Genomic DNA, 16,324 nt, shown 5'->3' on the forward strand with positions numbered 1-16,324 from the left:
TCAGAGAACTCTGTGCAGAAGCAGTTCTGCCTGGTGTAAATGAAAGCACATTCAACTCAGGGGCCTTTCAGTGTACATGTATAGTGATTCATAGCCCATGCCCATTCTGACTGTTCAGTGCCAATGCTTTGCCTATTTATAAATATTTTTAGTATGACCAGCTACCTTGGGATAGCTAAACTGAAATAAAAAATGAAGTTGTTATTTTAGACTATACATACCTCTAGTTTTTAAAAATTTATCAGTTTACGTGAGTTAAATTCACTCATTCATTTGCCCAACAGATGTGTATTGAGTACTTCCTAGCAGCCAGCAGTGTGCCAAGCAATGGGAAATAAGGTGATGTAAAAACTGGTGGCCCAATTTAGGTGTACTCATTGAGCACTCTTGGAAAATTACAATTTGTTTTATTTTTAATAGGGAGCCAATGACAAGATTCAAGCAAGGAAGTAGACAAGTCGGACTTCTGCCCAGAAATGTTAATCTGATTGCCCGATGTAAAAACTAGTCAAATTGCTCTTTCAACAGTATAGGCAAGACACAATGATCATTTTACCAGACTTGCCATAGGAGACTTGTTTATCCTATAAAATAGTAACAACGGGACATGGGGACACTTTCCGTGTTGAGAGTTAGAGGAGTTAAGGGGGCAGGGTTCTTGCATGGGATGCACGAAATGGATAGGATTACTGCAGAAAGAGAGATCTTGTCAAGGAGAGATGGGTATGATAAAAAAAAAAAAAGGAGAGCTTAGAGGACTCAGGAGAGAACTTTGAGAAACAGGAATAGTTGAGAGGAAGGCTGAAGGTATACAGCAGAAGAGATGGTACAGGCATGGTCAGAGGGTTGGGAAGAGAATCTGGACAGTAGAGGGAAGTTTTGAGTAATTCTAAGTGGAGACTAGGAGTGCTGACTTTTTGTTAAGACACTGAAATAGGAGACAGCATGATATAGAAGGAAGTGGGCAGGATTGGAGTCTAATGTGAAAGTAAAACAGCTGTCATTTACTTGCCTTACATCGTGGGCAAGTTACTCAACAGTTCTCAATTTTGTTTGGTTTTGTTTAATCTCCTTAATGGAAATAGTGTCTTGTACATGGGATTGTTCTGAGTATTAAAATTATAGTGTAGTGTCTATCACTATGCCTTAAGATCCCTTCACTGCTTTTTTTCCCCTTTGGTTTTACCCTCATCCAGGCCATTGAATTCTAAGCTCATTTTTGAAAACAAAAGTCAGATGAGCCCCCAATTGTTACTCATCTCTCATGATTTGCTTTTACCTACAGAATAGGGGACCCAGTGGTCCTTCATGGCCTGATCCCTACTCATTCTTTTAGTCCCACCTCTCATCACTTTGACATCTCACTCCAGCTACATCGTATTTCATGGACATCATCCTCTGTCATACCTCCAAATCTTGGAACAAACTGCTTCCTCTTCCTAAATCGTCTTCACCTGACTCTCTGGCTACATACTTTTCATCAACCCTTCAAGACTTTAATTCAAGAACCTAGTTCTCCATGTAGATATCCTTATCCCATTCACAGTCTGTATTAACCCCATCATCTACACCCCAAAATCCTTATTCCTTGTTGCCATAATTTTGTAAATGTTACCTGTCATACTGAAGCAATATTTTAACTATTTATGTGTTTGAATTCCCCCCAACCAGTAGACTAATACATATACAAAAGCAAAATGATTTTTCACTGAATCATCAGTAACTTTATATGAACGCATGGATGCATGCTTTTAGTGAAAGGTCATGGGTTTTATAGGTTAAGTATGCATTGCATTCAAAATTGTAAACAAAGAATTAGATCATTTCATGTAAACAAAGAATAAGTTAGAGCAGTCCTTTCTGGAAAGTCTTGTATTCAGTTGCCTACTCTAAGGCTAGATTAGATTTGAGGTTCAGCAGATCATTATTGTATGGTAAGATCTGGGCCTTAAAATAATATTATCCTAAAGGTTTATTCCAAGCCCTGATTACTGATACAGTATGAACCGATTAGTAGTTTGAGAAAGAGTCAGCAAGGCATGGTAGGTAAGAACATGGAAGTTGGAATGAGACTACCTTGGTTCAAATCCCTTTTTTCTGATCATTACTTACCATGATTCTGGGCCAATTATTTAACCTGTCCATCATCAAGCCTCTTAATTTTTAAAATGGTGCTGAAAACCATAGATATACCTCCTAGATATATTATGAGAATTAAATGAGTTAATACACTTAAGGGAATTAGAAGTATAATAATGTCTTTACTTCTATGACTTGTTATTTCTTTAAAGGATGTTAGTGGCTATGGTTATACATATCCACATAACACTTTGTACATGTACACAGTTAACAAGATAAGTACCGTATGTCAACAGGAAACAAAATTTCATGAAAGCCCTAAGGGAGATCTGGATCCTAGACTGCCCCTGAAATCTACACGTGCTCCCTGTCATTCTCTTTCTGCTCAGTTTCTTCTCTAGCAAGAGGTCCTTTCACAACAGAGCCCTTCTAGGAAGCATGAAGGCAGGAAAAGAGCACACTGGGACGAGACTTTGTTTTTAAACAAGGACAGAGGAATGGATTCTAGTAACACCAACTGAAAAATATTCCTTAAATACCCACTATGACTGAGACTGTTCTAGGTACAGCGGGACCAATCTATTTTATTGGTTTTGAGCCTTAAGAGGATTCTTGTACTACGACAAGAAATAATCTTTCTTTTCTACAGTGTGCCTTTTTTCCTTCTTCTTCCTTTTTTATTTTTATTTTTTTCTGAAATAGCATTCTTATCAACGTGTGTAGGGTACTATGGTGATGGCTGCTATATAAATACAAGAAGGGAGAACAAGAGAAGAGGGGGAGGTAATTAACTCAATTGTATATGGCTTTCTTTAAGAAACAGAAGGAAGGTTCTCCACAATTTCATTCCTATTTCCAAAGGGGCAGAAAAAGTTGTTACAAGAGATGTCCTTACAATCCCAACCCTCGTGCACATCACTGACTCCAAGATGGGGAGCCCACTAACTTTTTCCACCTGAATATGCAAGGCAATCTACTTTCCCTACTGCTTTTCCCCCTCTAAGTAAACAACCTTTTTATAAATGGGAAAATGGAGAGCAAGCCTTTCAAACAGTTGTCATAAATTAGAATAAATTGCATTAATTCAAAATGTAAAACTAGGAGAGCCAGGAGAACATGCAACATATTTTCCCCAAATAACACCGAGAAGAAGCACAAGTGTATACTTTGGGCATATGTATATCTCTCTTCTGACTGACAGCCTGAAGGATCGTCCATGTGATTTTTGTGTTGCTGAGGTGAAAACAATCTTTATTTGGATTGAATAGCAGAGTAAACAGGAATGAAAAAGAGACACAAAAGTTTACAGTACAGATGGTTTTCCAATTCTTTTACAAAAATTGTCTGTCTTATCAATTAAAGGTGCATTTTCCTTTTGTTCTAGTCAATTGTCATGGTAGCTTTTCAGTATTACACAACCAAAAAAATTTGAGTAGATCAATAAATTATGTTAAGTTTAATAATGCTACACAGGTTAAATGTAGCAATGAAAGTTTATCTTCCCTACCTTTTAACTGTAAAAATAAAATGATTCATCTTCTACTGTTGCTATGTAAGGCATGAAAGAAACTAAAATCCTTTGTGATCATAAGCCAAGATAAATAAATAAAATAAGAAAGAAATGTGTGTATGTACACATACCAATACATATGGGGAGAATGGGGAGAAGATTTTGATGACTCAAGCAAAATATTAAAAGGTATGCCAAATGTGGTCTCCAGAGACACATAAGGATTTGATTAAACTATAATTACGCTTACCTGTAAGCAGCATACACCTGTGCACCTAAAAGCCTCCTTGCTATGATTGGAAGGTATGCTTCCCACACAGTCATCTGGCTCTGTCATCTGAATGAACTGCCTTAGGTAGCACAAGGAAGGGATAACAACAATCCACCTCCTGTCAGCAAGGCCCCTTCCCATTCAGGGAAGCAAAAGGCTATTCTAATTGAATGATTCACAACTTTACTACAGCTATGTCAAATTTGAAATAAAACAGCACTGCCTAAATATTTACTGAGCATTTAACATAATTTTGGCTTTGAATCATGATATATCTTTTAATTTGTGTCAAATACTGTCTTTACCTCCAACATTTTTTGACCACAGAATCCATGGTAGTTAGAAGGTTTAATTTAGAAACATTTGAGGGATCCATGGACAAACATACAGGTCTAACTTCCAGGCTTGTCCTTGATCCTGCAGGCTCTTCTGCCTGCTTTGAAAAGACCGGTTATGGCTCTCAAGGGTGCTCTAATCTGGAACCATTCCCATGAAACAATCAATGGCATATCATCATTTCTTTCCTTTTCCAAAAGAACAGGATACACAGAAAATAATGCACATGTAGTGGAGAGTTGAAAGCCTAATGCACATAGGAAACGGACCCCTCCAAATCAGCACATCAGGCCACCAGATATCAGTCTCGGGCAGGCGTTAGTCATCATTTTCTTAAATGAGCCATGCTCTTCTCCCAGGATTTATGCATCTTCTTCCCCCTCTACATAAAGAATTAGCTGAATAAAGTAAAAATAAGAGGACTCTGGGGCTGCAGATGGCTGACCAGCTGTTTCTGGGTGACACCCCATGAATCAGTGCCTCATCGAGCTTTAGTGCTTCCATGTTTTGGGGGCAAAATATTCTGCATTTTGGAAAACTAGTTCATGGAAAATAATACAGCAAACTAACATTTATAGAAAACCACAGTAATCTTGTAACAAATGTCCTAAATTATGTACTCAAAAGCAGATCCAATTTTACCCAAGGTTCTCATCTACAGAGCCTGTAGGACACTTTCTTGTTGTTGTTTGTAACAGCGGTTCCTCCCAACCCCCAACTCAATTTCTTCTTTTTTTAATGATATACCACTTTATATAATATACCACACAGAAGACAAAATTTCAGCCTGTAGAAGAGGCTTGGGCTGGGAGCAGCAGGGAGATGGAATATTTAAAGGACTTTACTTCCATGTCCCCTTTGAATATTTCTCTTATATATTTTCATTTAGTTTGATGTCAAGATTAATGCTACCTTCAAAAGCCTCCTAGTTTTGTTTTGAACAATACTCATTGCTCAGTGCTTAAGTGCAATGCTGGGGGTGTGGACAAAATAAAAGTAGAATGGAAGTTTATATTCCAACCTCTCCCACTTTCCTTCAAAGTAGAAGTTTCTGGCAAGGCAGAGTTTCACTGAAGCCTTTCCTGGTTGTCCTCTTCAATTTTAGATGATTACTTGATAGGAATATCTCTAACAGGGTATATTTTAACACACAGAGCAGTAGAGATGGCTTCAAATGCCTATTATCAGGGGGAAAAAAGCATTTGTGTGATGGGGGAATAAGAAACCTCTGCAATCATTTTTATTCAATGAAAGCCATTCCTTTGGGTGGAGAGTCAAATGCTAGTACCCACACATGCTGCCTGCATACCAGCACAAGCCAGAGGAATGCAGATTTCTGTATCTGAGAGCAGCTGCTAAGCAAAATGGAACGTCCAACAGATGGCTGCATTGTCATTATTGGGGGAGGAAGAGAGGGAAGCTATTTTGGTTTTTCTGTTGAGTGTATGTGTGTGCGTGCACCCATGCACGTGTGTGTTTAATAGGATATGTTCTCTCATACCTGTGTTCTCTACTACCTAGATCTGTCTCATGCTATCAAAGATTCTTATTCACTTTGAATCTTAGAATTAGAACAGACATCAGTGATCATTTTAGTCTTTTGACATTTAACGAAGAAGAGAGAAGACCAAAGACACATAGCATATTAGAGCCAAGACCAGAACTCTTACATTTGGCCCTATTACAAAGAAGTCCTACATTCTATTTACCTAATTATCAGTACTGAGCACAAATACCGAAGCTCGAGAAAAGGAAACACTACAGCATTTGCAGTTTCATAGTCTGAAAAGTACACGTGTGTGTGTATGTGTGTGTGTGTGTGTGTGTGTGTGTGTGTGTGTTCAAATCTTCTGAAGGAGTTGCTTTGCAATTCACATGGAGGAAAAAACTAAGATATTTTATAAGTTAAAATAACTGGTCTTTATTGCACATATTATTAGATGTCTGGAACATTTTGACCTATGGCCTCCCAAATTTAAATAAAAAGCTATAGAATATGAAGATTCTCCTCCAGTTTCATGCGTCAGAACACAAGGAGTTAAGTTTCAAGTCAAAGCTACTGAAAGCCATGCTTAAGAAGCAGACAGGAAAGTGTTGAGGTCCCATCATGACCTGTCTACAAAGGTCTCCGTCCCACTTCTGATGGTAGCTTTGGGTCAGTTGTACAGTCACATGGCTCACCCATTGGTTCATGTTTTTTTTTTTTTTCCAGAAATAGAATCAATAGAGAACAGACAAACCCACAGTTGCCAGTTTGTACAGTCTTGTGGTTTCTGTCAGGGGCTACAGACTCGAGCAGGTCTACCAGATAATGAAGGCAAACTATTTCAGTTCCTGTGGGTCCAGAATGCCTTGGCAGAGTTCTGGTTTCAAACAAATGAGTAACAAATTAAAAGATACAGTAAAATAAGGGAGTGGTTGAAATATCTGAACTAAAATCAATGTAAGAAAAACGTAGTTAAAAACCCTGCATTCTCAGCAGTAGCCTATGATGTATTTTGTTAATCTCTTAAAATTTATGTTAAAAGCCTTTTAACAGAAAGTCAATATATTTGGGTGGTAGAGCAAGTATAGCATCCTGTACTGGTGGTTGCATTAAATACTATGCATAGACTCCACTGTCTGTAGGAAATGAGCAGGGGTCCATCCAACGGAAGTTCCATCTCAAGGAGGCCAGACGCTTTTCCCAAAATGGACTGTGAAGCCAAGCTAAGCATTATGCTCTCCTCTGCCTAGGTTCCCCACTGACGTCAACAAGAGTTCTGAAAATGAAGGGGGATCAGAATACCAGAAGCATAGCCTAATAATAGAGCAAAAAAGAAGAGCAGATGGAAAATAAAGTTTCTCAGATAAAGTGTTCACTAATGTCATAAATTTGTTGTGGAAAAGAAAACAACAACAACAGCAAAGCAAAAAGGCCTGTAAGCAGACTTACTAGTGTAAAAACTCTGGAATATGGCAGACTAAAAAAAACACCTAGATACTTAAAAAGCTTTCAGTAAATGACTAAAAAATAAACAGGAAAACATACAAAATCAAGTTTTGGATGAATTTGAAACATCACTACTAGTTGTTGTGTAGGGGCAAAAAAGATACAAAAATAGAAGTAGAAAATTCTAGAAACAGGCTTTTAGCAGCTTCCTTTGCAGATGATTTATGCATACACTTATTCCTTGTATCTTCAACTCACCTGAAACAAACAATCTGCTGCCCCCACAGATGGGCAACCTGGGAGGGACTCAGGCACAAACTTGAAACATGGTGGTGAAAATACTGAGCCCAAAGTAAAAGATGTTAAAAAGGTCCCCAGTCACATAGTCATCTCCTAGAAGTACTCACCATTTATTCCTACACCCTCGTACTCTCGTGTGTGTGTGTGTGTGTGTGTGTGTGTGTGTGCATGCACATGCACCAAAGTCTCAATACAAACTTTCTGGGAATCTTTACTAACTGTATACATCTCAACACAGAGATATTTTCAGATCTGCTTAAGAATTTGACTTAGAAACTTATTTTTGGTATGGACAAAGAAGGCCCCAAGATGTTGAGTGACATATAAAGAATAATCTCTAATTCAATATCTAAATATTTGTTTTTCTATCTGGCAATCATCAGGACGTTTCTCTATTTGATGGACACTCTGTTTTCTCAAAGAGTAGGCTGTTGGTTGGGAAAGCGGAGGAGGTGAAGTTTTAGAGTAGGGCTGCATTTTCTCTTTATTTTCATTGTTTAACCACTGATGGGATTAAGGCAGGGAAAGCCTTTTTTTTTTTTTTTAATAATTTTCTTCTTTTGGTTTTTCATTCTTTTGGTTCTTAGGCTTTACCTCTATCATCTCATAAAAAGAAATCTTGTTTCTTCAGAGCAGCCTTTCTAGGTTCTGTTTCCTCAACCTCTTTATGCTGTCTAGCTGGCATTTTTCTTTGAATCTAATTATTGCTCTGCCTGATCCTTTAAACTTGATATTTTAGAACCTCCCTCACTCCCCAGAGAGCTTGCTAACCTCAAACTTTACCTTCATTTTCCCTTAGCTCCTCACCCCATTACTGAAAGTGAGTCCAGTTCATCCCCTGTCAAGCTTCCACAACTGAGGCCTCCTGCCAGCACCTGTCACCCCCAGGAGAAGACATTGGGCAGTGATCTCTGCTAGGATGGTCCTCAGTCAGATAGATCACAGGGAACTATTCTAACATAACAAATTCACCATATCGTGTAAATGCATAGAATTAGGAACATAAATATCATAGAATTTCAGACCTTGAAAATTCCTAGAGGTCATTCATTCTACCGTGAAGAAAATTAGTACTCAAACCTGGTTGACAATCCAGGACTTTTTGTGACAAAAGCGTAATATAATGTTTATAAAAATGTTTTATAAGCTCCACAGCACTATACTGTATGCATTTAAAAAATGACTATTTGTCTTCTGAGTACTATGTTTGAGAGTTATTCCAGAGATGCTGCCATTACTCAAAATGTTTTAAATCTCTTCTTTAAAATTGTCATTTGAGGCAGTTCAGATTGTCACTGTATAGTCACATCTCGTTCTTATCAGTAAAGATATTATCTAGGGCTCAGACATTCATCTCACATTTGATCTTAAATGCCTTTGAAGGCAGAAACCATGTCTGTCTTGCTCCTTGCTCCTGGTATACTGCCTGCCACTGATTATACACCTAATAATTATTTGTTCAATGAATTTTTTAATAAAAGATCAAACCCATCCTCAGAAAATGATAATTTGCTTTGATTGATAGGCAAAGGCTCTAAAATCATTTTTCAAAGAGAATTTCCTAAATAAAATTATTTTTCAGTTGTAACATCAATTTTGGAATAAGTTCAAGGTTATTAATTAGAAGGAGACAACATTCATTGTATGCATATGTTAGTAATTTGGCTGACCTGTTTCCATGACTGAATTTATTTGTATCTCACCTTACAAAAAAAGAGGCAGACTGAAACAACTACAACAAAAAGAAACCCATAGTAACAACAACATTAACAGAAAGCACATTACTATAATCATGTGTTACATATGCACAGCAAAAGCAGCCCATAGGGTGGGTTCCTTATGTGTGGTTAGCTAAGGAGTGACAGTAAGTAACAAGAAATAGAGAACAAATGAGACTCACCCAGTCTCAAGCACATGTCTGCATGCCATCTGGCCCTTGTTCCCTGTTGAGTAAAAGAGTTAGTTACAGCCAGTAAGAATGTAGTCATAAGGAAACATTCTGGGGTGACTGGGGTGACAACATTCCCAGATTGATAATAAGTACACAGGAAGAGAGGCATTTGCAGGTGTCATGATAACCACATCATCACTGCTGTTGGCACTCACAGGTAAAGTCGGTTTTAAGCATTCTGTGTGAAGTTCCTCTCCAGTGGACTAATATTTTAATTTGTTTGAAGAAGAAAGAATGAGCAGATGACTTAGGGGGAAGGCATAGTAATCACAAGACAGAATTGCCCACCTTTTTCACAAGTGAGTTACTCTTAGAAGAGTCTAAGAATAGTGATTTTTACAATAGTTTAAAATGCACGAGGCACACACAGATACACAAAAAATCTAATTCACACAACAAAAACACGAGCTTCATCCCATGTTTCAACTACTTCCAATCTAAAGTATCTTGACCAGGAGAGGATAAGTTTATGTATTTAATGAATCCTGTTGGACTCAGGGCTTGCATTAGTAATTGCTTGGGGAACATGTTTACTTGTTCTTTTTACTGCTCCCTGAAACATCAGATTAAGAAATTTCAAGCAGGTCCAGCTAAAAACATAGCAAAATGTGGCACCTCATAAAACTGAAACTTAAGAGTGTTAAGAAGAAGAAGTAGAGAATGCTGGATTTCTCACCAGGCCACCAGCTCACTCATTTGGGCCCACTCAGGTTTTGATGAGATCCAGAGCATGGGTATCATCCATGTGTGTGGCATCCACAAGAACAAAAGTCACTTTTTTCCCAGAAATAAGAGCTATTTAAATGTCATAGCTAAAAGAAGGAAGTGTTACTTGAATTCTGAAGTGGCTGAATATTTGAATTGAGTTTTTTCGCTAAGAAGGTAATGTCAAAGACAAAGGTTGTGTTACCACCCAAAGAGAATTCATGATCCAGCATTATTCCCTGAAATTCCATCCCAAGCCCTAGCACCAAGACCAGGTTCCTGTACAATCCCCACAGTGCATTGAGAGTAACCTTCTGAACTGCAAACTTGATTGTATAACTATTCAGATTACAATTCTTTTCTTCTTCTTTAATTATTCTTTAAGTTCTGGGATACATGTGCAGAACATGCAGGTTTGTTACATAGGTACACACGTGCCATGGTGGTTTGCTGCACTCATCAACCTGTCAACTACCTTAGGTATTTCTCCTAATGCTATCCCTTCCCTAGCTCCCTACCATGTTACAAAGTCTGACTTCTAAACTTAACATACAGTGATTTTTAGAAAACAGGCTCTTACCTATTCAGACTTATCTTCTACATCTCCTCTATGTACATCCTGAGCTCTAGTTACACCAATTTTAAGTCTCCAGAATCTAGGATTCTAGCATGTTCACCTACACAGCTGTTCTTAGACAATTGTTCTCTCTGAGGAATATGCACTTTCTTCTGCTTTTCTTGAAAATTACTATTCATTAAAGACACAGACTCATTTCTTGGAAGTCCTTTCTGAGGTCATTCTCACTTTTAACTCAGGACCATGCAGACTCAGGAACTGCTATTTGCAATTCTATAACATATAGCATGTTTTGAACAATATTGACTTTGCAGTTTTGACTTTGAGGGTGTTTTGACACCGATGGAATACCTTGACATTTAATTCCAAAGGGACAAAGCACATGAGTATATATATTCAACTCACCTATATCTCCAGGGCTGTTCTCCAATCAGTCCACAGGAAAACAAGCTGCTTGAATGAGATGTGGCTTTAATCACCTTATTAGTCTGCCAAGGGAGCCATACAAAATACAAGAGACTAGATAGCTTCAACAACAGAAATTTATTTTCTCACAGTTCTGGAGGCTAGGCAGCTATGTTCAAGGTTCCAGATGATTCACTTCCTGGCTTGTAAAGGTCTTTGTTGTTTCCATGTCTTCGTATGTCATCATATGGCTTGTTTTACTATGTATGTGTGGTGGAGTGGGGAGTAGATACCACTCTTTGATATTTCCTCTTATTAAGACACTAATCCTATCAAATCAGAATCCACCCTTATGGATTCATTTAGTCTTAATTTACATCCTTAGAGGTCTCATTTTTAAATATAGCCACACTGAGAACTCTCATGGCCTTCAACACATGAATTTTGAGTGGACACAAACCTTCAGTTCAGAACAGCTACCTTATGTTCTCAAAATCTAACAAGTCCTTGTAATGACTGTAAATACTTGTGTTATGATTAAATGCTATACCACATGAAGGGAGAAGAAAACTGGTTAAACCGTTAGTTAATCAAAAGTACTCATTTCATGTGTACCACGTGCAAATCCCTGTTATAGAACATGTCAGTGTTACTGAGGAATCCATAATAAAATAATTTAATTGGAATTCAAAGACAAAGACGTACCAAATAAGTGGTTCTAACAGTAAACAACTATAGGACAGAACAAAAAGTATTAAATTTGGAGTCAGGAAACATGGATTCAAAATCCAGCCACAACGCTTACCATCTACATGACCTTAAGCAAGTTGCTTACCATTTGTAAGATTCAGCTCCCTTGCCTAAACACAGTTGCAGAATACCTAACTGAGAAATCAAGTGAGATAGAACGTGTAAATTCACTTTGGAAATGCTAACACTGCATATACAAAGAGTGTGACCAAGCCCTTATAGGAGACTTCTCTGACAGGATCCTGATCTCTTCTCTCTTCTCAAATAGAAAAGGCAGTTTTTCTGCAGGGCACTGCCTCCCTATAAGGCAGGCCTTACTGCACTAACCACATTTGTACATATCTAGTTATCATCACTCTCAAAACTCAATATTTTATGCTGCTGCTCCACCAGAGAAAGATATGTTCTTGCTTATTTTTTATATTTGCTGTCTTGCATGGAAGAGAACCAGCATACTTTAATTCTGAATCATAAAGAAGTTGTGGTAAAAGCAGAATGAAAAATTGTGTACAACAAAATGCCATGTGAGTGACTGAAGGGCCCCATGCACTCTTGCCAGAACACTCAAGCATTAAAAATGTTAGGGTTAAGGCTGACATGGCCAAGAGTGATTTAAACATGGAGGCCACCACACAGTAAGCATTCGTATTAAAGATCCATGAAATATGTCATCATGTGCTATCAGCAAATAGAGAATTGTCAACAATGAAATATTCTCTTAGGATTCATAATCAGGAGAAGAAATTGACCTTGACCAATGCTAATTATTGCTTCACCTTCCAATCAGTAACTATCATATCATGTTCCTAAATCTTAAATAAGTGTGTGATATTTGCAGAGTTTGTGGCAGCAAATGGAGTCCAGGTGGAGCTGCATAGGGAAAACAAGAAAAATGGCTCCTCACCAGAAACAAGAGAGGAGCATGGGAGGACAGATTCAGACACCCCAGGCTCCCAAACCCCCTGTTGTGAAGTAGATTGTGTGTGTATGTGTGTGCGCACACCACATAAGCACACGTTATTTATTTATTTTTAAACAGTTCCACTTTATACCGAACTGACAATGCTCCTTATTTTCATTATGTGTTGAAGAAAAGAATTAAGGGGTGGAAAGAAAAGAATTGTGAGAGACATTGCTTTGATTCATTCAAAGCTAGGCTCCAGGATTAGCTTTGTATTTATTTAATATATTAAAAAGCAACAAAACATCACAGCTAAAGAAATAGACACTCGAAACTTAAAATGAAAATGTAATTCTGAAGCATCATGGACTGACAAATATAGCATTTAAAATACATTATTTTCTTTCCGTTTCTTACAAATTCAAAGGTGGCAATGCATATAAAAAAAGATCTGCTTGAGCTACTAGCGAAGTACCACAGTGAAAGCCTACAGGGGCACTCCCAGCTTCAGGAAAAGTAAGTTGCTTGTCCATTCACTGAGTGGTCAACACCTGCTTTATAAATCTCTTAAACATCTGACTCCATGCTCTTCACACAGGGTTCACATAGGCAGATACTTTTTTTTTTTCATCTTAATCATGTACCTTTTAAGATTCATAATTTGGGATGAGCAAAAGGCTCGGCAGGAGGTGGGGATGAATTAAAAACCATAAAATTGATGCTATCACTCTGATTGACATACCAGTAGTGCAGCATACATTTCCTGTTTGTCAGGAATGAAAGGTGTTCACATTCTGTAATAATACATAATAATGTTTTGGAAAGACAAACTGCTGTCTGACTACATTTTACCAGGATGGATTTTTTCCCCTTTCTGTCAGCACTGAAGTCAGAAGCTAGAGTGTACATTGCAACCCTGTATAAAGGATGACCTAGATAGTTAATAGCTGCAGCTATTCCAGTCCACTACCTGGACCTCCCCAGGTCTCTGATGCTATATTCTAGCGTGCCTGAAATCACCATTACACCTTAAGACTAATTCAGGGAAGCAACCAGGGAGCTAGATGTCCAGAAATGCCATAATAAACTTCAGAGAATGAGAATCCTTTGCTCCCCATAGCTGTCTCATCACAGAATTGGCCAACCCTCTACCTCTTGGAGGTCTGTCTGACAATTAACATTTTGTGCAGTGTATTAGGGAGAATCTTGTACATAGGGATCAGGAGGCCTGACTCCCTCTAGCTGCTATGTCACTGACCATCTAAGCAAGCCAGCTATTTAACCTGTTACACCTCAATGTCATCACATTTAAAATAGATTCTTCAATTTGCCTTGACTTCTTGGAGGGTTGTTGAAAAATAAAAGCAAAATTATAGCTTTATAACTTGCATGCATTCTTTGTCATGTAGATCACAAATATGATTACATATTTGTTAAACAAAGAATTTGAAGAATATTTAAAATCATCTATTCTGGGGCAATAATTTGGTAAAAGGACAAGGAAGAATCAATGAGCTACTTGATTTATGTGACATGGTAACATCAGAAGAAAATAAAATGTAGTTATAGCCGTTCAAGAATTATTATTATGGTAAAGTTTTAGCCAAAGATGTATCCCTCAACTTGCTGTCCTGTTATTACTATTTACATCCCCATGGAGTATCAATTGTAGATACTGACTACTAGCATTTCAAATATTAAAATATTATTTTGGGGAAACAAAGAATAAAGGGAAAAGATTAAATAAATCTGAAACTTTTAGGAGGAAGACAGACTAGGAATGTTTGTATTAAATATTTTAACAACACATTTTTGCATTTTCAACTCTTGGATTCTCTTATTTCCATGGAAGATTTCAAGAAGATAAATGTAGTCCAAGCAGCAGCTTCTCCGCTCCTTCTGGAATCTCTCCCTGGTTCAGCCCGCCTGCTTCCACTCCTGCCTCCACCATGTCCATCAGGGTGACCCAGAAGTCCTACAGGGTGTCCACCACTGGCCCCGGGGCCTTCAGCAGCCGCTCCTTCACGAGTGGGCCCAGTGCCCGCTCGAGCTCCTCGAGCTTCTCCCGCGTGAGCAGCGCTGGCTTCCGCGGTGGCCTGGGTGCAGGCTATGCGGGGGCCAGCGGCATAGGCATGGGAGGCATCACCGCCGTCACCATCAACCAGAGCCTGCTGAACCCCATTAAGCTGGACATGGACCCCAACATCCAGGAGAAGGAGCAGATCAAGACCCTCAACAACCAGTTTGCTTCCTTCATCGACAAGGTGCGGTTCCTGGAGCAGCAAAACAAGATGCTGGAGACCAAGTGGAGCCTCCTGCAGCAGCAGAAAACGGCTCGGAGCAACATGGACAACATGTTTGAGAGCTACATCAACAACCTGAGGCGGCAGCTGGAGACTCTGGGCCAGGAGAAGCTGAAGCTGGAGGCGGAGCTTGGCAACATACAGGGGCTGGTGGAGGACTTCAAGAACAAGTATGAAGAAGAGATCAATAAGCTTACAGAGATGGAGAATGAATTTGTCCTCATCAAGAAGGATGTGGATGAAGCTTACATGAACAAGGTAGAGCTGGAGTCTCGCCTGGAAGGACTGACTGACGAGATCAACTTCCTCAGGCAGCTGTATGAACAGGAGATCCGGGAGCTGCAGTCCCAGATCTCCGACACCTCTGTGGTGCTGTCCATGGACAACAGCCGCTCCCTGGGCATGGACAGCATCATCGCTGAGGTCAAGGCGCAGTACGAGGAGATCGCCAACCGCAGTCCGGCTGAGGCGGGGAGCGTATACCAGATCAAGTATGAGGAGCTGCAGAAGCTGGCTGGGAAGCACTGGGATGACCTGCGGCTTACGAAGACTGAGATCTCCGAGATGAACCGGAACATCAGCCGGCTCCAGGCCGAGATTGAGGGCCTCAAAGGCCAGAGGGCTTCCCTGGAGGCCACCATTATAGATGCTGAGCAGCGCAGGGAGCAGGCACTCAAGGATGCTCGTGCCAAGCAGCAGCAGCTGGAGGAAGCCCTGCAGAAGGCCAAGCAGGACATGGCATGGCAGCTGCGTGACTACCAGGAGCTGATGAACGTCAAACTGGCCCTGGACATCGAGATCGCCACATACCGCAAGCTACTGGAGGGCGAGGAGAGCCGGCTGGAGTCTGGGATGCAGAACATGAGTATCCACACGAAGACCACCAGCGGCTATGCAGGTGGTCTGAGCTCTGCCTATGGGGGCCTCACAAGCCCCGGCCTCAGCTACGGCCTGGGCTCCAGCTTTGGCTCTGGCGCGGGCTCCACCTTCAGCCGCACCAGCTCCACCAAGGCCGTGGTTGTGAAGAAGATTGAGACCCGCGATGGGAGGCTGGTGTCTGAGTCCTCTGACGTCCTGCCCAAGTGAACAGCTGCAACAGCCCCCCTCCCAGCCTGCCCCTCCTGAGGCTGCCCCAGAGCCCAGGAGGGAGGTTGCTGTACAGGGGAGCACAGGGAATGGGAGACCCATCCGACGCTCAGCCCTAGCCCTCAGCCCACCCCCGGGAAGTTTACTGCCTGGGGACCCCCCTTGCCCATGCCTCCAGCTGCAAAACAATTCAATTGGCTTTTTTTTTTTTTTTTTTT

At 40.0% G+C, this 16,324-nt stretch overlaps 1 long non-coding RNA gene and 1 pseudogene across 3 annotated transcripts in view; one reads left to right on the top strand and one right to left on the bottom strand.

The window, feature by feature from the left end:
- The window catches only part of LOC116550404, a 169,554-nt gene that overhangs the window by 145,867 nt on the left and 7,363 nt on the right, over nucleotides 1-16,324 (bottom strand). Inside the window, exons 2-3 of one of the 2 annotated variants that reach the window (XR_004268387.1) lie at nucleotides 9,329-9,371; nucleotides 240-6,559 (exon numbers count right to left, since the gene is read on the bottom strand). This is a non-coding gene — a long non-coding RNA (uncharacterized LOC116550404). Of the gene's footprint in view, nucleotides 1-239; nucleotides 6,560-9,328; nucleotides 9,372-16,324 lie in introns of those variants that run through there. The other variant, XR_004268388.1, reaches the window with a different exon arrangement.
- LOC116550399 lies at nucleotides 14,576-16,179 on the top strand (annotated as a pseudogene). The gene has a single exon (XR_004268384.1). The product of XR_004268384.1 is annotated as a keratin, type II cytoskeletal 8 pseudogene (transcript).

This window comes from Sapajus apella, unplaced genomic scaffold (genome assembly GCF_009761245.1).
Source record: "Sapajus apella isolate SASKATOON/1434 unplaced genomic scaffold, GSC_monkey_1.0 scaffold1, whole genome shotgun sequence".
Lineage (NCBI taxonomy): Eukaryota > Metazoa > Chordata > Mammalia > Primates > Cebidae > Sapajus > Sapajus apella.